We start from the raw sequence: 23,775 nt of genomic DNA, 5'->3' as shown, positions 1-23,775 counted from the left end.
CACATTGACACTCTTTGCCAAGCCCACAAATACACTCCCAAACTACTTAGTTTGCCACACTGCAGTAATGCACAGGTACTACATGCACCACAAAGGATATCCGGAGGTTCTATGGGCTAGGGCATGTGAATGTGTGTGACATCTGTCGATATGCCAATGGGAGTTATACTGGGAGTGACTGTGGTTGGGAGCATCATACCCCACATGCAGACACAAAGTGCCAGTACTGACATGCATGTGTGCATTGCTTCATGGGTGTGTAGTGGTTGGCTGTGCAAGATGGCTGTACAAGGCTGGGTGAGGGGTAATCCTTGGCATCACACCACCCGACAATGGTATGCAGTGTGGTACAGGGGTGTAGTGTCTGCAATGTCCCACACAGATGGGTATTGTATGAACTGCCCTGACATTCTGGTTACCATTGTGTATGGCCATAGCTTTGCAATGCATGCCATGTCTGTGTTTGATGGTCCTTGACATGGACATTGCCTGGGATGTGCATGTCCCACAATAATGTACAGTGACATGTACAGGTGTATCTGGTTTGGCTGGCACATGTTGTGTACACAGACTGTTATCCTCCGATATGCCAATACTGGCCTGGTGTGGCAGAACCTTCTTATAGTCAGCAGGTTGACCCTGCAGCTGCATTGATAGCATTATACAGGTATTCCCTGGTGTCAGTGGCATCAGTTCATACAGGGCACATCTGTAAGGCATTGTATGGCCTCTGTGGATCACATTCGATGGCACCACATATGTTGCAGGCATCCAGTGGGGAACATAGTGAAGGCACATTGTCTGCAATTATGTGCCTATCATACTGCTGTACAGGGTGCCATGCCCTCTGCAGCCCACTGCAATCACACCATGCCGACTATCTGTCATCAATGTGCAGGGTACTAGCAACATAGCGGGATATTCTAGGCAAGTGTGTTTGTGTATGACACATGGTTTCAGGACGTATTCCGGGTAGTAGTAGGGTTGCATACTTTGTTCACCAGGCCTTTTGCCAGATGTAGGGGTATGGCTTGCCAACACAGTCCCCTGGCTGAATGACATCTGTACTCCTCGTGAGGTGGACATTGTGACATATAAGATGGACACCATATAGGGAAACTACAAAATCCACTCCCCAACATGTCCAGTGGTTAGACACTCATGGCCAACTCCACACAGGCTCTGACCATCAAACATACACCTGCCATGTCCTGGAATAAAACCCCTACCTAACTAGTATATCACACTACCACAAAACGCAGTTACAGCACGCACTATGGAGAATATTGGGTTACAGTAGTCCTAGAGGTGTATTCCTAGGTGGGTGACATCAGCAGGATTGCCAAAGGTGGTCATGTGAATTGTACAGAGTGTGTATACTCTAAAAAGCATTGTTCCTGTCTCAGGCAGACAGAGACACACAAAAACATTGGTCTCTCTTGGAATACAACCTCTACCTAACTAATTTATCACACTACAACAATACACAGTTACAGCACATTCTACGGAGAGTACTGGGTTACAGCAGTCCTAGAGGTGTATTCCTAGGTGGCTGACATCATCAGGATTGCCAAAGGTGGTCAAGTAAATTGTAAAGAGTGTGCATACTCTAAAAAGCATTGTTTTTGTCTCAGGCAGACAGAGACACACACACAGTTGGCCTCTCTTGAAATGGAGCTCCTACCTAACTAGTTTATCACACTACAGCAATACACAATTACAGCACGCGCTATGGAGAATACTGGATTACATCAGTCCTAGAGGTGTATTTCTAGGTGGGTGACATCAGCAGGATTGCCAAAGGTGGTCATGTGGGTTGTAAAGAGTGTGCATACTCTAAAAGCATTGTTTCTTTCAAAGGCAGGCAGGCAGACAGACACACACACAGTTGACCTGTCTGGGATTAGAACACATACCGAACTAGTTTAACACACCACAGCATTACACAGTTACAGCACACATCATGGAGATTTCTGGGTTACAGCAATCCCAGAGGTGTATCTGTAATTGGGTGACATCAGCAGGATTCCAAAAGAAGGGCATTCCAAGTGTACTGTGGGATGTACATGTCTGTTACCTGCGTGTGCCCATCGCTTACCGTCACAAAAACACATTTACACCTGCTTACAACTGTCTTATGCAGTCCTAACTGACAGTATCAACAAGGCTTGCAGGTCTTGAACCCTGGACCATACACACTGAGGTCACTGGACATACCACTAAGCCATCTGGGTTGTACACATGTTGCATGGAGTCTATAATGCACATCTTACTACTGTACTCTGTGAAACAACAAAGACAAGTCTACATCTGTACAACTGACATAACTACACACACACACACACACACACACACACACACACACATATATATATATATATATATATATATATATATATATATATATATACATATATGCACCTACGGCATGTGTACACACACATATATATGCATATACACAGACACAGCCATAACTATATATATATATATATATATATATATATATATATATATATATATACATACACATCTGAACGCCCTTTGTGACACAGAAGGGTTACAAAGGATCTGATGTGTACACAAAACAGAGGCATCTATTGTGTTATAACATTTAAATTATAAGCAGTTAACCAGAGAAGGGATGGTTGTTGTGTATGTGGAGTTTGGGGTGGGGAATGATGGCTAATGTAATCTACCCCGGGGATTGTGGAGTTAGGGTGGGGGAATGATGGGTATGGACCTACACCCTGGTGAGCACTTCTGTGTCACTGCTCGACAGTGGCACAGGAAAATAACATACCCAACTGTAGTCGTGCTTGACTGTGTATTCTTTACCATTCCTAACTATGTAATACTTAGTAGACACCGGTCACCACAGATGGCTACCATGGTGTGCTAAAAGACATTACACATGTGTATGCCTGGCTACAGGGTAGTCACACACACAAGCATGCACACACTTGCCAGTATTGTGCATATACGTCTTGCCTATGTAAAGGTAACTAGTACAGTGGTATGCAGTTGGGGTATGTGCCACAGAGCACATGCAATTCCACTTACTGATTCCACATCTGAGCTGGGTGACATCACAGGACCGATTACTTGCAGTGGGGAGGGGTGAAGAGAGAGGTTTAGTGGCTGACAAGGATAAAGGCCAGTGCAAAAGGAGGTTTCGCTTTGGAATGCAGCAAAACCCGTTGTCATGACAGGATGCAGACACAAATACACTCACACAACCACTTGCTGAGATGCAAACAAACACACTCAGTCATTTGCTGACACACACGCACAGGCATTTGCTGTCACACACACAAACACACTCACCAGTGGTGGGATCAGAACTCCTGCCTATCTAAAGTTCACTATTACAGTACTACGCAGTTACAAGACGCGCCACAGAGATTACACATTCCAAGACAGTTAGACTGCCCTTCTACAATTGAGGACAACAACAAGGAGACTGACAGTCACAAACTACATAGCTGTAGACCTGTGTGTTTAAAGTAAGTGTCCATTATAACCTGTATGCACACACCAGACACATCATCCGCAGGTAGGCCTGAGAGGTATAGTTATAGCACAACAGGAACTTGAACTGTAGTATGGCCATCTGTGGAATGGGCAACTACTATCACTATACAGGGTAACAGTGGGAATGCTCATACACTTAGTGGCACAGGGCCATTTGGGATGCACTATGTCTACAACTACACAAGGTTATACTGGGCATGCTCATACACTTAGTAACAAAGGGATGGTTGGATGCACTGACTCAAATTACTCAAGGTGGCAGTGGGTATGCTCATACACTTAGTAGCACTGGGCTGTTTGGGATGCACTCCAATTCTAACCACTGAAGGCCACAGTGTGCATGCTCGAACACTTACATGTACAGAACACATTGTAATGGACTCCTGTTGTAAACACACAGGTTTACAGCTAGGTATATCTTATCTGTCAGTATATATGCACATCATACTGGTTTACTACCTGATACCTGTATGTGGCCTGTAAATTATATATATGTGTCTGTGCTGTGTGATACACATGCATACATGTACATGAAGTACTGACATATATATGTTACGTATACACATTCATGCATGTGTGGATGTGACAGACAATAAGTTACCTGGGTCGCACAGGCGGATGCTACCTACAGCATGTGTCACACAACCTGCTGCCCTGAAAGGCATACATTGAAAGCAGGTTGTGAACAGTGACATTATACGTGGAACAGTGGCATGTGCAAGCATAATGTGTGAGCCATCTTGTGTAATGGTACTGAGGTGCAGGTGTCAAGATGATCTCTCAAGGCTGTGTTAGTAGTTGTCATTATTAGCAGGAGTGCTACCCTAAGTATATCTCACATTGGTCATATACACAAGTTCTGCCTCTGTCTGTCACCTTACATGGGGCATTTGCTACCAAGTACATTAATGCCACATGCAGTGATGTCGTGGTACAGGTGGAAACTGCTAGACCAAAACAATGAGCCAATGTCCTGCTGTTATTATGAGGTTGTCCAGTGTCTGTCATTACAGGCTGTCATAACCGAACAATGAGCCCTAAACACAGTGCAAATGCATCCATGTTACATGTGTGTGTGGATAATACCTAGGTCACATTTACCCATATAGCCGCATTCCAAGGCAGCAGTCCTACACACAGAAGTAACACCCTGACGCCTACATGACAATTGCATTGGATGCTTATGCTAACCCATGCTAGATGTGTGGCTTTAGTAATCCATTTGCTCAGTGTAGAATCTATAATGGGGAATACCAACATCTGTGCAGTGAAGAACACCTGACTGAAGGCTCTGTAGTGCACAATTGCACTACCACCATATAACTCAGATCCAGACATGTAGGCCATAACAGTGGTATGGACCATACCAGGTGGTGGCGTACACATATTCATAAAGGATACTCACATGTAAAGACCACTACTCCGATATAACGCACCAGAGATGAGTCAGGTACAGGTGACAGTGGCAAATGCTGCATTCTAGGTTGTATCCTCATATACATCCACCACCTTGTTCCCAGACTACCAACACACATCCATATGTGGTAAGGCATAGTATGGCAGACCACCAGATAACCCTCGATTGGTGGACTGTAACTAGGCCTACATCAACTGTGCAAAGTACCCATGTACAGACACAGCTGCATAATGTGTAATGCAATGCAATAATACCACTGTTTATAACCAGCTCAGCTGTACACATACCAGGGTCCCTCGGATGTTGTCAGCATTAACACGGTCAACTGTTGCTGTACACCAGTAAACAACACCCTCATGGCTGGATATGACCTAACCTTACCTGCCCTGGATATGTACATCCAACACTCATACAACATAAATTACGTTACCATAGCTTTCATTTACCTTTCTACATACAGGTCGCTACAGTCATTACACACATGCACATGGCAGATAGCATGCTAACAGTACATAAGGTTCAATATCTATGTTGACAGAGGTAATATCCTCTCTCTACTGGTCATCCATGACACCTATCATATCATAGATATCCCATGTGGCATGTATGTCTTTAGAGATGTCCACCTAATGCAATGCCTACAAACATACCCAAATAACAGGACCATAGGACCTACACAAGGCCTGTATTGACAGACTCAGGGAAATGCAGCTCTGCACTGTATGTTCCTGAGTAGTCACAGGTGATATGTTCATGACATGTACAGCCATGTGTGGCCACAGCTCCTACATATACCCCATGTCAACAATTGCAAGCCATGCATGCTGTGTGCTGTCTGGACATTAGCCTTAGTACCACAACAGTCAGTACATGCTAGGGTGAGATGTTTACAAGCCACAGACCTTGCACATGCTTGAATGAGTGTACTGCCTCACTCTAACAGATCACATTGCTGGCACTCTTTCAGTGCACATGAGGTGTGTGTGGCAAATATGATGTGCTCACTTTCGACCATTTCAGTGCCCTGGCTTCACCATGGCACTGTCAAGTAACAGTTTGTAGGAGCATGACATGGGATAATGCTGTGTGTCACCCTATGTGCTGTTGTAATATATGTACACTTGGCTACTCAGTGAAAGTGGTGGTGTCCTACCAGTACATGAATACAGCATCCATTATGGTGTAATACACAAAACAACAAATAGCAGCAATTTCCAAAACCGGGTAATCAACTAAAAAGTAGAAAAACACGACCACTGCTTCAAGACACCAGCAACCACACCAAGCCTTGGAAGAAAATCCTTTAATACACCGACTAAGCGCTTTCACCAAATAATTGGCTTCCTCAGAGGTGTCTTGAAGCAGTGGTCGTGTTTTTCTACATTATGGTGTAATGCTTGGCTATGTTTCACACATGGCATGGGGAAGGTGTGGAATGTATCTTCTTGACCTGCTAATGCACGTACTGATGTAGACCGCATGTATTGCTGTTTGTGTAGATTCCATTTGTGTGCAGTGTCTGATGTTTGAAGGTGACTGTTGTCTTAGTACATCATGCTGTTGCATACAGCCTCAACATTGCCAACTGTATATGGTGATATGCTCTAGGTACAGTAAGCCATACATGAGGTATGGACAGATGTTTGGACATGACGACTACGTGGTGGGGCTTCTTTGCAGATGAATGATTACTGAGGACAGCTCACTGGTATGTTACAACCAGTCCTACAATAACCTGTGTACCTGCTAAGGTCAGATTTTGTTAACTGAAGTGGAAGACAGAAAATGTAGAATGCTGTAAGGGTGACACTGAAGGCAAACTCCATGACACATGTGACAGTAATACCTCCCTGTGCATTTATTGTGCATATATCAGCAGAGTTGTCAAAGGAAAGAATCAGTAAGCATTGTACCGGATGTGATAGTGTTGTACTCTGTAGTACCTCTGATGAGATAGGCAGGAGTTTGATTCACAGTACTGGCACGTGTGGGTGTGTGTCCATATATGTCACGTATGGTTGGAAATACATCCCACATGTTATCACTTTCCTGAACACTGTTGTTGACACCAGTACAGAGTGAAGTATAGGAAGAAAGGCATAGGCAGGTGGTTAAAACTCACACATGTAAAGTGTCTGTATGTGTGTGACATAGGTGTATATCTTTGTGAATGCCAGTGCGTGTGTGTGTGTGTGTGTGTGTGTGTGTGTGTGTGTGTGTGTGTGTGTGTGGCTTTCCGTGTGTATCGCTGTTTGGTTCCTGGAGTGAGGCTGTATTTCACCATAGTGAAATGTTAATGCCCCCTCCCCCCACCCACTCAAAGCAGTCTAGCATTCCTGTTGATATCATCAATCGTAGACGGGCATACTAACCGCCTGTTAACATGTACACCCTGGGGTGTGACCTGGTGTTACATAGCCTACTGAAGGAGCCCCCTCCCCACATACACTCACTGCACTGTAGTATCCCTGTCAATGTCCTTGATCTTAGGTCATTCCAACTACTTGTATATGTGTAATCTCTGTGGCGCGTCTTGTAATTGCGTAGTACTATAATGATGATATGAACATAGGCAATGTTCTCATTTGAACACTGGCAGCTGTGTGTGTGTATCAGAGTGTGTGTTACTGTGTCTGGAATCCCTGAGTGTGTGGGTGTGTCTGTGTTTGCATGCTGTCATGGCAGTCATGGCAATGGGTATTACTGATTCCCAATGAGAAGCCACTATTTCCACTGGCCTTTACCCTTGTCATCCAGCATACCACTCTTTTACCCACTCTGTGCTCCAGGTAACTATACCTGTGATGTCACCCACTATGGATGTGACGGCTCTGAACACAGTAGCTTACTACACAATTATTATGACCTGTGGGTAGTTAACATGTACATATGGGACTCCCACAATCACTAACATCCCCCAGCGCATGCAACTACACCTGAAAGAGGAAGGCGGAATGTCAAGATCAACATGCTGTTAATGTTGTTACACATGATACATACTGTCAAATGTACAAAATGCATTCTAAAACTGCAATACATGGTATGTCTGCTGCCTTTCAACACTACTCAACAATATTAATCTACAACTGTCTACTTAGTATGTTCACCCTGTGCATCAGACCATATGAACATGTCCCTGCACCGATGGTGTGGATGACAGGGATGCGGCACAGGCATCATCATATGCACAGGGTGATAATGTTTGCCAAAGGCCTAGGCTGTGCCATTGGATGATATCATGAGTGTGTGTTAGGGCCTGTGATATCATTGGGCGTGTGTGGATGTTATGCGTGTGTGTGTTGAGGTGCCCTACATTTGTTTCCAGTGTGTGTGTATGCATGCACACAGGTCTGGCATGTGGCTGGCCTACACAGGAGTAATATTGACAGCTGCAGACTGTACAAGGCAGGTTTCACAGTTCAAGGTATCCAACCACCACCACATGACCTGTGCCTGCCAGGGGTTGCACCGGCACTACCAGGCAGAGGTCCAGATTGGGTACCATCTGATGACACATGCCCACTGGAATCATGTCCCTGTAGGGACCATCCAGGACTATGTGCACATGGCCTGCTGTGTCCTGGTGTGGACTGCACAGCACCAGCAGCCCTGCTGCTACTACCCCCACTATGGGAGCGGGCATGTGCAGTAGCATGTTGACGTAGCCCATCAACAGGTGATGTAGCTGGCCTATGTCCACGTGCCCGATGCCTGACTCCCACCAGATATTCCAGCACAAACATTCCATGCTTGAGGATTGACATGCCATTGTCAAGGACTCCCACTATGTCATCCAAGTGTTTATCCAAAACATCTGCAAGATGATGGTGAGCATTTGCAAGTGCCTAGATGTTGTCAGTTAATGAATGGACAGCAGCCCTCTGAAGCCTCAGACTGTCTCTGTTTTGCCATTTAGCATGTGCCTGTGCCTCTATTACAGCCCAAAACATGTGTCTGGTGACTCCAGCTGATGTGCTTGGTCTCGCAGGGGCATGTTGGCCAGTGGTCCTCCTATGAGCAGCGCTGGGCACATGCCTGTGTGGGACATCACCAGTCTGTTGACTGGGATCATGGTGTGCAGGCACACCTTCCATAGTCACCACACTTCCTTGTTCCATGCTACCACTCGCCAACTGTCCTTCCTCTATGGCTGGTGGTGATGGGGTATGTGCAGGCAGGGGAACTGTGTGTGAGGATGAGGGGGAGACAGGTGGAATGGCAACCAATGGCACAGATTCAGCCCCTAACAACCCTGCCTGTGCCTCAATCATACTATCATCATCATTGCTAGAGTCTGTGGGGACACTAACATCAGGTGGACCGCAGGAGGGCAATGCACCTAAATCAACACCTGTGAGGGAAGACAAGAACTGTACATTACAAGTTATACCAGACACACATAGACAGACAGACAGACACACACAGACAGACAGAGACACACACAGACAGACACACACAGACACACACAGACAGGCAGACACAGACAGATACAGACACAGGCAGACAGACACAAATAGATACACATAGACAGACAGAGACACAGACAGGCAGACAGACAGAAACACACACACAGACACACAGACAGGCACACACAGACAGACAGACACAGACACACAGACAGACACAGACACACAGACAGACACATACACAGACAGACACACACAGACAGAGACACACGCACAGACACAGACACACACAGACAGGCACACAGACAGACAGACAGAGACACACAGACAGAGACACACACACAGACACAGACACACACAGACAGGCACACACAGACAGACAGACAGAGACACACACAGACACAGAGACACACTGAGAGACACAGAGACACACAGAGACACACACAGACAGACAGAGACACAGACAGACAGGGACACACACAGACAAACAGAGACACACACAGACAGCGACACACAGAGACACACACACACAGACATACACAGAGACATGCACACACAGACACACACAGACGCACACGCTACATGCAGGTGATATGGCAGATGGCATTTAGCTTAGACAATTATGGTTTCAGCTTAGGCAATTATAGTGGTAGTTATACATCCCTGAGTTGCACACAACAGCATGCATGTGGTAAAGCAGACAGCATGCACCTTACATAATTATAGTGGTGGTTAGCATACATACTTGTATTGCACCATTTCTGTTAGTGGCCTATGCCCCATACCTGCAACACAATGCATGCACTTTGCACCATTGCACTGCACTGCCATGGTGTGTGCAACATACAGGTTAACAGACCATCGCTGACCTTTGTACATCTGCCACTGATGCTTTTTGTTGGCCACCGCCCCTATGTGTGAGGGCATGAGCAGTAGGGTATGTCGACTGCATTCTATGTTTGCCTGAGCCCTAGCTTGCATATCTTCCACAAAGCAGTGCATATCTGTTCAACATTATTCTGCCTACCCCTGAGCTGAGTGTAGACATTGTGCATGTGGCTGTACACACGTTTGACATGGCTGTCCCTACTTTGCAATGGTGCCACAGAGCAGCTCAGGTTTACAGTACACCGGCCTGCTGTGTGGTGTATGACCTTGCCAATCACATGTAGTATGACATGTCTTCTGCTGACGTGTTGAATGACATGCATACATGTGTAACACAATGGTGTCCTTTCCAATCTACAGTACAGTAATGGTGTCCCAATGCAGGGACGTGTTATACTAACATGGGCCTTCAGCTGATGCAATGCTGTCTGTCCACCCTACAAATATGCAGGGACATACTGCACATTGAGCTGATGTGCATAGCCATTACAGGGCATCATGTGGCTTCACAATTGCTCAGTTCATAGCCATGACTATGTTCACATACAATACATCTATAATGTGGAATGTGACCCATGTCACCAAGGTGTATACACAATAAAACCTAATGTGGAATGTGTGACACAGGTCACAGAAGTGTATATGGATGACACCCCTGCACATCTGCAACCATATTACTGATACCTGGCAACTATGCCCACACATGGCTAACTTACAAGTACTCTATGTCCCACATGCCATCTGTGTACCTCACACACATGAGGAGCAGGCATGACAGTGATGTCTGACACCAGCAAGGTGAATGTACTGTATCTGTGGCTTGATGTGGGTGTATGTGTATGTTGTACAACACATGTATGTATTTAGATACTGTATATGTGAATGCTTCTATGTCATGACACACTCCAGATGTTCAAGACATGTTATGTGGTGGTTTCATGTTATGCCTACACAAGCTGTGCACAGGCCTGTATGATGCTTAGTGTTTTACATCTGCAATATCACCATTACACAAAGGCCATAGTTGTATTGTGTCGAGCCAATGTACAACAGGGTGTACACACATGTACATCACTTCTACTATGTGTGTTGCTTCATGTCTCTGGCCATCCTCCATGGCCATGTGTACACATGTTCAGTCCAGTGGTTGTGATGGCCATCTTATTTCACATGTCAGTGTTATCCCATATGACATACACCCATAAATGTCATATGTTCCACTGAGGACAGGGTTATGCAGACAAAGGGTGGTGTGTATGGGATGTGAGACATGTTTTGCAGGATAGTTGAGCAGTGTTGCAGTCAGCCCACTACATGTCATGGACATGACATTGTGTGACATTCATAGCAAGGGTATAGTCCACAAGGGTGTATCCTGTGGGCCGGGCATACTCCAGCTCCAACACATTTAGTGTGTGTGCACACATATGCTCTCTGTACAATACTGTTCATATTCCCAACATGTGTAATGCTGATATGTAATACCTGTCCCTACAGTGGAACACACTTCCACCATTGTACTCACTGTTGTCCACACATCTGGCAATGACAGTTTGGAAGGTTTAGTGTAGGTGTTTCATATAGTCTTCAATTGTTTCACATAGGTAAACAGTGAGATGCATGGCAGGTCTGACCAGTGTCCATTACCAGGACCACCATACATTATGTGTACGTGTGTTATGGAAGATAGCATGCAATTAATATGTTTCATGCATTATCAAGCCTGGTAAATAATAACAATCTCACCTGACACAGGCTGCTGTCACTGCAAAATGCCAGCTGTACCTAAGCAGGAGTGTCACAACAGTAAGATCATTATCCACACCTGTGTGGTAGCTACAGGGTGCAATGTCCATGTTAGCACATAAGCCAGTACAATACACTATACTATGGAGTATGCACATCTCTGCATACATAGAGTAGCAGACTATAATATGTGGCATGTGTGCATACATGCCTTGCATATAATGTTGCATTACATATTGTACAGTAACAAATGTAACTATGTGATATATAGTTGTGTTTTATGTGCAGTAGTAACTTACCAGGCAATTCCAGGCTTGGTGGTTGAGAGATACACACCTCCACAATACCAGCTAAACTTGTGGATGGAAGTCTGCAGGTGTCCCCAGGTTGGCCAGTAGCTCATCGGTACGTATGAGTGGGGGCTGGGTGAGTGACCCCCCCACCTGTTGCACCTTGTTCCCTGGTGCAGGCTGTTTTGCCCATCTTATCAGGTCAGTGCAGTGTCAGTGCACTTGCTGATAGGTGCGATTGTGACCACCAACATCATTTACCCTCCTGCAGAGTTCCTCTCACAGAGCATCCCGCTACTGTTCATCCTGTGGCAAATGGCTGAAGAGCATTGTGTAGTTGTCGAGGAGGTATGGGATGAGGACCTCATCCTCCAAACGGCTGTACGGTGGCAGTCTGCTACGTTGCATACCTGGAAGACATAACGATGGAGACAGGTCGCAGTAACTCACAGAGAAATACAGTAGTACAGCTGAACATACATGTGTATCGTCTTTGTAAATCTACATGACACTAATACCACTGACATGTATAAGTCACACATATTTGACACCTACTGGTGATGTGATGTTATCACCATATATGTGTGTGTCATGTGATGACATTGTTCATACACCATGTGGATGTTGTCTTGATGTGGGCATGTCTGTTTGCCTGTAGTGGTGTCTTTACCTATCAGCACATGCCTGGATGTGTTCACATTAATGCAATTGACCTTACTGCTGTGTATATGCCACCTATATAGTTATACATAGCCATTAGGGACATAACCTGTGACCCTGCAGACTTGCAAGCATGTATCTGTTTTGCAATATACATCTACATGGCACTGTACAGCTGTGTAGCAGCCTGCTATGTATTGCCTGTGTTGCACATATGTAACACATGGGACAATAGCTAGCCTGATGGTATTTGCAGGGTTGGATATCAACTATAGCATGTATGGTCATAATGATCTAGTAGGCTACATGCCCTGGGCCATTTATGAAGTTAGGCAGACAGGTTACCTAGCTGTAGGCAACAGGCAGGTAAGTTTCAGTGGCCAGTTCAAGCAGTGCCACAGAATCAGCCAGATCTCTATTAAATTTCTGGATTTCCTTTGATTTTAATTGGGTCTCCAGATTATTTAAGTCAGAAACTACCTTGTTGAGTTGTTTAGCAAAAAAGGTTTCCTTCTCAAAAGGTTTAACTTCATTGGCCAGACCCAAAACAGTATTGACTTCTTTATCAATGACACGCTCATAAAATTTGTTTAGAGCCTTAACAAAAGACATGCTGGCTTGGTGTTGGATACCAGCCCATTCCTGTGATAGGTCTTCATCGATTTCTGCCACTAGGGGCTGGATCCTTACTCTTAACCCATGTGGGGTGATGTCTTTAGCAATATATGCTTTGAATAGTTTTGCATGCCAAACAGTAGATCTTAATGACCTAAGGTGTTTGTGTAGTTTGTCAAATGCCAAATTACAAATGGTTTCAGAGCCAATAGGTTCATCCACGTCATATAAGGAGACAATAATGGACCCAATAATAATAAATGGACCACGTCTCACAATTAAAACAAGTAAGTAGTTCAAAATGGGCAAGGATCCAAATAACTAGGAATAGAGAATGTAATAATCAATCTTTCACAACATTAGTAGAAAAAAAACTCAAAATAACTGGAGACCCAATACTTAATATCCAGAACGTGGTATAACAGCAAAAAAATTTTTATAATAAAAGAGACTGGCCAGATTATCAGGGAGAGCAACCAAGACAAAAGCCCCTCAAAGTAAGAGAAAGACCAAATCAACTTAATATTGAGATATTGGACTGAGCAAACCCTAGATAATATAATAGCCTCAATATGATCAAAATGGAACACATGTAAAGTAATACAATTATGAAGTTCTAGTTTATACAATAGGTAGATACCCAAACAAAAAATACTGGTTGATGAAAATCATAAAGCAATCTTAAGCAGCAATGATCACAATATTTAAGGACAGCCAAATATTATGAGAAATGGAAAGACATGCATATTATAAAAATAAGATGCTCTAAATACTGTATAGGAACAGGCCAATAAATAAAACCAATACACTGGTATATAATTGCATAGGATGGAATTAGATAACCAATGAGAGGGAATAAGTATTTAGACAATATCTAAAATTTGTGTGGTCTTATAGACAAAAAACCTGCCAGCTCAGTTGAAAAATGTCATGAATGTCAGGAACTTATAAGGCAGAATATAAATATAAATCATATAATTTATCAAAGGTCTAAATTAATGAAAAAGTATGTGAGGTGGTAGAAACACACAAAACTAATAATCATCAGCAAGTACAAAAAACCTATCCTGCACCTATATAAACCTGCAGAAATATAGTCAATATATATGCTTAATAAAGCTAAATGACAAAAGACAAAACATAACCAATAACTGACAATGGCAATATAAAGATAGACCAGTTATACAATTATACAAATTTGAAATGTCCATCAGATGGATCGACGCAGAGAAAATGACCAGTTCAACCAATATGCTTGATGGTAACAACAGTTTTGAACACAGAAGGAAATTCACGAAACCAGTAATTTAAGCACATAGGTAGAAAATGGCTCAAAGTCCCAACCAGATGTAGAGACCCAATTAAAATCAAAGAAAATCCAGAAATTTAATAGAGATCTGGCTGATTATCAGGGGAGTAATCCCTTTAGTTCTACCAAACATGTGAAATTTAATATACAACAAAGTCGCCCCTCAAAGAGAAAAAGACCAAAATCAATCCTGAAGAATTATGTCTCTGATACTGGCTCTTCAACTGATGAGCTCTCCTCTGGCCTGGAGAATGAATTGCAGACCGTATCTGGGTCACCCTCACCCAAAAGGGCTTCACCAGGGGTCCCCTTAGGAACAAGTATAAAAGAGGGGGGAGGAAACATAAAGGCAATAAACGGCATTCAAGGTTTACTTCAACTAGCGATGAAGAACTAGAATTTCCACTGAATAATAATGTTTTAAACCTATCAAGCTATGTTTTATCACCTACTGAAGTCACCATTCTGAATAAAGGGTTAACATTTGTCCCCGTTTTTTTTGTTGCTGAAGACTCATTTGCACAAGATGTTGTATCTTTTTGTAGATTGCTGAATTTAAGAATGTTTTTTGGATGCACTAACAATGATTTTGGGTTTTCAGACAAATTTATTTACCATAAATCACAATTCACTCCACCCATGCACCCTGTTGTCCTACAGTTTCATAACAATATTCTCAAAGATCTGCATTATGCCAGGTCAGTATCCAGTATCAAACCTAACAACATTTCCATATCTGAACAAAAGGCAGTCATAGATCTACAAAATAATCATGATATTGTGATCATCTCAGCGGACAAAGGGGGTGCTGTTGTGGTCCTAGATTAGCAATATTATGATCAGGAAGCAATGAGACAATTATCTGATGAAAAATATTATGCCAAAATGGCTATTAATCCCACACCCAGATTTCAAAATGAAATTGAAGAATTTTTGTCCCATGCAAAGGATGCCTCCATTATTGACAATGATACTATGCACCAACTTTTAGTTTGTGATTCTTTGAATCAATACATTTACTTTTTGCCAAAGGTACACAAGGACCCCATACACCCACCGGGCAGACCAATTGTATCAGGCAGGGGATATATTACACAGCCCTTATCCCTTTTTTTGACTAACAAACTTAAGCCACTACTTCTTTCCATCCGCTCAAGATTACGAGACACTACCAGCTTCTTACAAATCATTTCTGATACACAACTTGAGCCTGATTGGCGTATGTGTACTTTTGATGTAAGTGCACTATACACCAATATTCCTCATTCTGGTGGCTTAGAAGCTCTGTCTTATTGGCTTAACACCTCTGGATTATATTCTTCTGAATACAATGAATTCTTGTTGGATATGGCTTCATACGTTTTGACCAACAATGTATTTTTTTATCAGGACATTTGTTACTGGCAGACCAAGGGTACCGCTATGGGTTCATCTTTTGCACCCATTTATGCGGACCTCTTTATGGCTTATGTTGAGAAAGATCTTATATATAATAGCAATAATAACATTTACTTGGAACAACTTGATATTTGGAGACGTTACCTTGATGATTGCTGGGCTGTATGGAAGGGTGAACTTACAGGGTTGTTTGACTTTCTAGCATACCTCAATAACAACAAATGGGGTCTTGAGTTTACTTTGCATTATGATCACAACCACATTACCTTTCTAGATGTATCCATTAATAGATTACCAGACCATACACTTGGGACTCTTGTCTACAGGAAACATCCCGAATATAATACTATACTACATGCCTCCAGCTTCCACCCCCCTCATATTTCTAAAAACATCCCAAAATCCCAATTCATCAGGATGAAACGCATTTGCTCTGATGAGACTTCTTTTCAAGCACAAAGCAGGGATCTAACTAGACGTTTTAGAACTAGGGGATACAAAATGGGGCATGTTTATGATGCTATAAATAAAGTCAGCCACATGAATAGGGAAGATTTACTATCTTACAAAACGGATCACCAACCTACCCCTCAACCAATCAGGTTTACCACTACTTATGGCAGGAATTTGGACAGTCTAATTCAGAGTATCAACAGACATTGGAACCTACTACTATATGACAATGATTTGTCTACCATTGTTCCTGATCAATGCCTTTTTTCTTTTAAGAAAGGCAGAAATCTGGGCAGTCACTTCAGTCATTACAAACATACACATGATGCAGGTTTTCCAGAACCAATTCAAACTACTCTTACTGGCAGTATACCAGTAGGATGCTCTCCTTGTGGACATTGTACCAATTGTAATAAAATTTCCAAAACCAAAGAATTTACCAGTAGAAATTCTGCCATCATATACAATATCAAGTTCTTTGCTAATTGTAGCTCCGACTGGGTAGTCTATCTAGCCACATGCACATGTGGGGCATTTTATATAGGTCAAACTTCTAGACCATTAAGACTGAGAATTTCAGAGCACATTAGCAATATTAAAAAAGGCAGAATACACAACGCCCTATATAAACATCAGCAAACACATCCTACAGCCACTTTTTTGTTTACCATTATTGACATTATTCATGGTAAGAAAGTGAATAAAACAGGTTGGCATTCTTTATTGAACTCTAAAGAGAAAAAATGGATTATTAAGTTAGGTGGTTTATTTCCACCAGGATTAAATGACAAGCTTTAGGGTTATCCAATCATCTTTGTTTGTAGTGTATTTAATGACAGCTTTGAATCTGCTAGTTTCACACTGAGGAAGGCTGTGTATAGTTAACCAGACGAAACCGGTCTGTACCATTCTTTGCTGTTTTTGGATTATGGTTTTTTACCAATAAAAGTTTATTCTTTATTGGGTGATGTTTTGCTGGCTCCCCTCTTTTTTGTCTTTTTGGATTACCTATTGAGCCGTGCAGCTGCTTCCGTGCATGCTTTAATTTTGACATACATCACACACCACACATCTGACACACTAAGGTCCTTCTGTATGTTGAACGCAGCACTCATTGAGTCAACTATTGCTCCTAGTTCATAGTCATTTACAAACATCAATAGGCTGATGCCTTCTGTGTTAGTCTATGTGGTATAGATAACAAATAGGGGGAGTACCAGGAATGACCCCTGTATTACGGTGGCTGGCACTCGTTTGATGTGCGTGTATTCGTCAGGCACCTTCTGTAGTGTGGGTTCTGCCAGCATTCCAATTGCCAACCACTCCTGTGACATATGCTTGTCTCAAAGATTAAGCCATGCAAGTCTCAGTGCACACGGACACTACAGTGAAACTGCGAATGGCTCATTAAATCAGTTATGGTTCCTTTGATCGCTCCACCATTACTTGGATAACTGTGGTAATTCTAGAGCTAATACATGCTGGTATCCATGAATTACCATATAGGTGGCAGAACACTAAACACAGAAAGTGTGATAAGAGACTTAGGGACACAGGTGGACAGTGGTCTCACCTTCGATAACCACATCGCCACAACAGTCAGGAAATCCTTCTATGTGGCACACCTCATCATGAAGGGCTTTTCATCCAGAAAAAAGGAGGTCATTGTCCCACTGTACTCATCCCTCATTAGACCCATTATAGAATACAATGCCCCATTTGGTATGTACCTCTCAAGACATCTGCAACAACTGGAAAGGCCTCAGAAATACCTCACTAAAAGAATCACAGGCCTAAAGCAGATGCCCTACGCTGACCGCCTTAAAAACTCCAGCTATACTCTGTCGCATATCGTCTACTCAGAGGTGATCTCTGCTTAACATACAAGGCCAAGTCAAACCCAGAGCTGCTGGACATGCTACACTTAAAGAAATCCCAATCCCTCAGAGCTACACGCTCCAGGGATCTAAACCTTGTCATCACAATAAACAAAACATGCTGGAGGGATAGGTTCCTGACCCAGAGACTCCCCAGACTCTGGAATAGATTGCCCAAACATGTCAAGCAGAGTGCCTCTTTGGACCTCTTCAAGAGGAACCTTGACGATTGGATGGGAGAAAGGAAATTCACCCCAGGGATCACGTCAGTCGCCCTGCTAGACAGGGGTCCAGGAAAGTAAATAATGTGGGAAGAAATAGCCAGGGAATTGTTATGGCTAGGCTTGTATAGGCCCTAGGGCTGATAGCCTAGTACCAACCTATGAACCTATGAACCTATGAACATAGGAATATACACCTAGTTTACTGAGTGTAGCTGGAACACAGTATGGGTGATGGTGTCCTATGACCTGGCAAGGTCATGATATGCAGTGTGACTCAACCCTACTGTCATCTACATCTGTACCGAGTGCATCAATTACGTTGACCACAGTTCATAGTCATACAGACCAGACTCAGCAGGGTAGTTGTGCACTATGTCCCATTATCAATGGTGTCTCCCCCTTTGTGGGGTGTGATAAATGTTGCTGTGCACCATTCGGTGTGTACACAGCCTGACATGGAGCTATGATTGAACATGATGTGTATGTGGATAGCTGAATGTTCTTACATTTGTGTAGGATACACCCTGGGATGTTGACAGGTCCCATGAAAGCTGTATGTATGGCATTAGAGCGTACAGCTTGTACCTGCATAATCGTTAGTACAGGGGCCCTGTAGTGTACATGGCTATATTACTAAGTGTACCTGTTGGGGGGGGGGTGGGAGTGGATTTAGGTTCTCCGAGACCCTATCTGGATGAATGGGTGCTATTTCTGTAGGTGCAGTACTTCCCATGTCATAGTGCTGTGCAGCACGGCATGTCTTGTCATTGCCATTATGATTAATGACACAGCTATAGAATGCTCTGTGCTTGGCCTCATAATATGTGGCTGATTAGTTTCACAGTAGCTTTGCATGGTTTTATATGGTGTATCTGCATCTTACTGAGGCTGACCAGGGATCACCTACACTCATGTGTGTTCACTCTTGCAACAGTTACTACCTTCTGTGGTACAGTTTAAAGCATGGTCCCACCAGTTTGCCTACTTGTTTGTGTTGGGTTGACTCCTGGTTCTGTTTCAGTGGCACAATCACTGCACATATGTGACTGTTTAAGATTCATTTGTGTAGGATTCAGCATTTGCACATGCATTGTCCATCTGCATGGGTGCCATGGCACTCACCACTCTGCTCTTTGGAAACATAACATTGGCATTGGAGACTAACTATGTGTAGCATACTGTTAGCCCTGTTTGTGTGACTACTGTGATCCAGGTCAGTGGGGTTGATGGAATCCAACATGCATTGAGGGCAGGTGTTGGTACATGAGGAGTCTTACCAGTTCATAATGGAATAGTTGAGAGTAGCCAATATTATGGTTATGTCTCAGACCTAATCTTCTCCATTACAGCACATTATGACAGTTGGGAAGTCTGTGGCCTGGTGGGTGGTCTGTCTCAAAGTGCATTTTTAATTCTACTGTGGCACAAAGCTAGTTGCTCAGCATAATGGATCTGATGTTATGCAAGTGCAATTAGCGTGGGGGTGTACATATCCTTCAGGAATATGGACACACCTACAGCCCATGTGTTCCAATAAAGGATAATGGGTAAGAGGTGAGGCATGTGTTATAACATGGTCATGCAGGTGTGCTCTCCAAAGTGTTGAAACATGTCTCAGCCACTGCACAGATATGTTCTCCATGTTAGGGATTGACATATGTGTGTCCGTATAGTGTTTCTAACATGTATAATTGTGTAGCGAGACCCACAGTTTATTGCTTGGCTATCCCTGTAACAGCATTGGACCCTCTCCTGAACCATGCATGATGAAGGCACTATAGGGGAAGCATGAGCCCTAGGCAGTATCCAGATTCCCAGGGGTGACAGGTGCAGGCACTGTCTGGCAAAGCATCATGGTCTGTCAACCATGTTATCCCAGGACAACAGATAATGGATACCCTGTGACATGCACCACTACACTAGACAATTGTGGAATACAATCCTTTTGTCCCTGTACTGCAGTATCATTCTGGCCAATGGCAGAATGCTACCCAGGCCTTGGGACATACCTGCATAGGCTACAAGACCTGACAGTTCCTACATGTGTTTCCATGCAGTCCAGGCTACTTCATCACCAGTCCTGCACAACAACATGGAATATGCCAGAGCCATGTGTATAGTTCAAAAGGTGGTCTGAGTGTATGAGTATATGGCTAATCATGGCAGGCAGGCAGCTAACAGTATGTATGCCCACATATAGGTTGGTGTGTAACATAGTGCTAGAGTTTGCATTCATAAATGAATACTGTTAGGCATGTTTCCAGTCATGTCTTTAGAGGTGTGGCACAATTATGCAAACTATGTCATACAGTTTGTGTATTTCGGTGTCTGTCTCTTCCTGCTTGGGGGGGGGTCACTTGTTTGGCCAGATACTTAGACATGTCCGTGAATGTGCGTGATTTCCGGTAGTGTGTGTGGGTGTCCTTACTGTGTTCTGGTAAGGGTATATGTTGGTTGTGTTGATGAGCTGCATATGTTAACCTACACCTCATGACTGTCCAGTCCAGTCATGGCTGTAGACTGGGCTTCCTTCCAGCTTACCCCTGTAGCTGCATCCCAAACAATGTGTGGGGCATGGTGTTAGGGGGGTCTTACAGTGTACATGGCATAGAGATTACATTCCCCCAGGTTGGCCACATACACAAAGCTAACATTAGGAAACACCAGTAGCTGACTAGAGGACATGCCTGTATGAGCAGTCAGTACTGCAAGTACCAAGTGCTGTATTTAGTTTACTTATTGCCTATGAAGATGTTTTAGACAGTGATGCTCACATGTAAATATTTGTGTTATGGACGTGACAACACTGGCTATTATGGAAACATTGTAGCTATCTTTAGCAGCAATCCTCCTCTGAGGAGCACATCACATCCTGTTAGTTGATTACAGATGATGCAAGTGTCTACAGGTCTGTTTTCTTCTCTGGGTATATACTCACATATCCACCAACCATGAGCTCTGTTGGGCACAGACACCCACTCTCCAAACAGAGTGATTTATCAATAGGCCCTAATGCCACTATCAACATGATCAGGATATAATCAGATAGTGTGAGCCATCACCTATGATGTGGCTATTACACATGGGCAGCTGTCTCCTACATCTTACATTCCTACTGCAGATGTTACACTGGAGTTAAAGATGATATGCAACCTGTTTCATTACCAGTGTTGTGCACTACCTTACATACAGTATGTGCAGGCAGCTGTTAGGTTGGCAATGAGAGGTTGGACTACTCAAACCTGGAAGTTCAACCAGTGTGTCTGTACTCTCAATATCCACTCTATGTAGGTGTGCACATAGCCATTTGACTTAGCCCTGTAACAAGGGTCACTACACATTTGCATAACATGTACACATGCACCGCTGTTATTGCTTGCAAACGATAGTAGAGAGGTGGATATTACATGTGTTAGGTGCATGGATAGTTACCTGGCTCTTCCAATTATCTTTGCTATCATGCCACTAACCTGTCAGATGAATACTAATGCTATGTATCCTGTCATTGAGTATTGTAATTGCCAATAGATATAAGTACTGTTTGCATAACATATCAGAACTGCTATGTAGAATAGAATACAGATCTGCCTAGAATACTGTACATTACACAGTTATTGGCACAATATCCCACAATGCACACCATATTAGGTTTATAGGTTCATAGGTTCATACTAGGCTATCTGCCCTAGGGCATTTATAAGCCTAGCCAGAGTGTGTTTGGCTTTTGCCACCCATTTTAAATTAATTTTGCTATGCCATTTTTCGAGGTTAGTATACTTTGCCTCTGTCTAACAGTGACACAGAAGTGATACCCAGGGTAAACCTACGATCTCCCATCCATTCATCAATATTCCTCTTGAAGAGAGTCAATGAGGGACTCTGCCTAACCTGGGCTGGGATTTTATTCCAGAGTGAAGGGAGCCTCTGGGTTATGAATCTGTCCCTCCAGCATGTCCTATTTATTTCAGTGCTGAGCTTCAAGTCTCTCGAGTGCATAGCTCAATGGGATTTGGATTTTCTGAGGTGCAGCATGTCCATTAATTCCGGGTTGGACATGGCTTTATACATCAGGCAGAGATCGCCTCTGAGCAGGTGGTATGCCACTGAGTAGAGCTGGAGTTTCTTTAACCGGGCAGCATATGGCATCTGTTTGAGCCCTTTGATCCTCTTGGTGAGGTACTTTTGGGGTCTTTCCAGTTGCTGCAGGTGTCTGGTAAGGTACATCCCAAAAGGGGCATTGTACTCAATTATGGGCCTGATGAGGGATGAGTAAAGAGGCACAATGACCTCCCCTGATCTAGATGTGAATCCCTTCATGATTAGGTGGGCTATATAAAATGTTTTTCTAACCACTTTGGTCACGTGGTTGTCAAATGAGAGATTGCTATCAACTTGGGTCCTCAGGTCCCTAATTACTTATTCTGTACTTAATGGATTACCACCTATGTGGTAATTTGTGGGAACTTTGATTTTGCCAAAGGGGATGACTATACACTTTTTGCGTTTAGCTTGAGGCCATGGCTCTGGCACCAGTTGTCTGGTTCTATGAGGCCCTTTTGGAGGATGCTTGTGTCAGCTGGAGAGTTGATTATGGTGCTCAGTTTGCAGTCATCTGCAAACTTGGTCAGCCACTGTCCTTCCGTGTTGGCCTGTACCTCTGAGAAATATATACCGAACAAGAGAGGTCCCAGGACTGAGCCTTGTGGGACGTCACTTGTAACTGGTTTGGAGTCTGACATGGCTCCAACAATTCTAACCATGTGGGTTCTGTCCTTGAGCCACTTTGCAACCCATCTAGTGACATTGGGATTTATATTTAAGCTGGTGAGCTTATCTATAATGCCCGAGTGGGGTATTGTATCAAAGGCTTTTGCAAGGTCCAGGTAGGCTATGTGGACCACCTTCCCCTTGTGGGCCTTGGTGACTGTTTCAAAGAAATTGACCAGGTTTAAGAGGCAGAA

At 43.5% G+C, this 23,775-nt stretch overlaps 1 long non-coding RNA gene across 1 annotated transcript; it reads right to left on the bottom strand.

The window, feature by feature from the left end:
- Positions 1-210: 210 nt before the first annotated feature.
- Positions 211-18,197, bottom strand: LOC122791348. The gene is made up of 3 exons (XR_006363144.1): positions 18,046-18,197; positions 4,687-4,688; positions 211-226 (listed from the first exon to the last, which is right to left on the bottom strand). It is a non-coding gene; the product is annotated as an uncharacterized LOC122791348 (long non-coding RNA).
- Between the last annotated feature and the right edge of the window lie 5,578 nt (positions 18,198-23,775).

The sequence above is a fragment of the Protopterus annectens genome, chromosome 17.part0 (assembly GCF_019279795.1).
Source record: "Protopterus annectens isolate FY-2018-M chromosome 17.part0, PAN1.0, whole genome shotgun sequence".
In the NCBI taxonomy this organism is placed as follows: Eukaryota; Metazoa; Chordata; order Ceratodontiformes; family Protopteridae; genus Protopterus; species Protopterus annectens.
The sequence above is the reverse complement of the archived record's forward strand: the minus strand, read 5'-3'. Positions and strand labels throughout refer to the sequence as shown.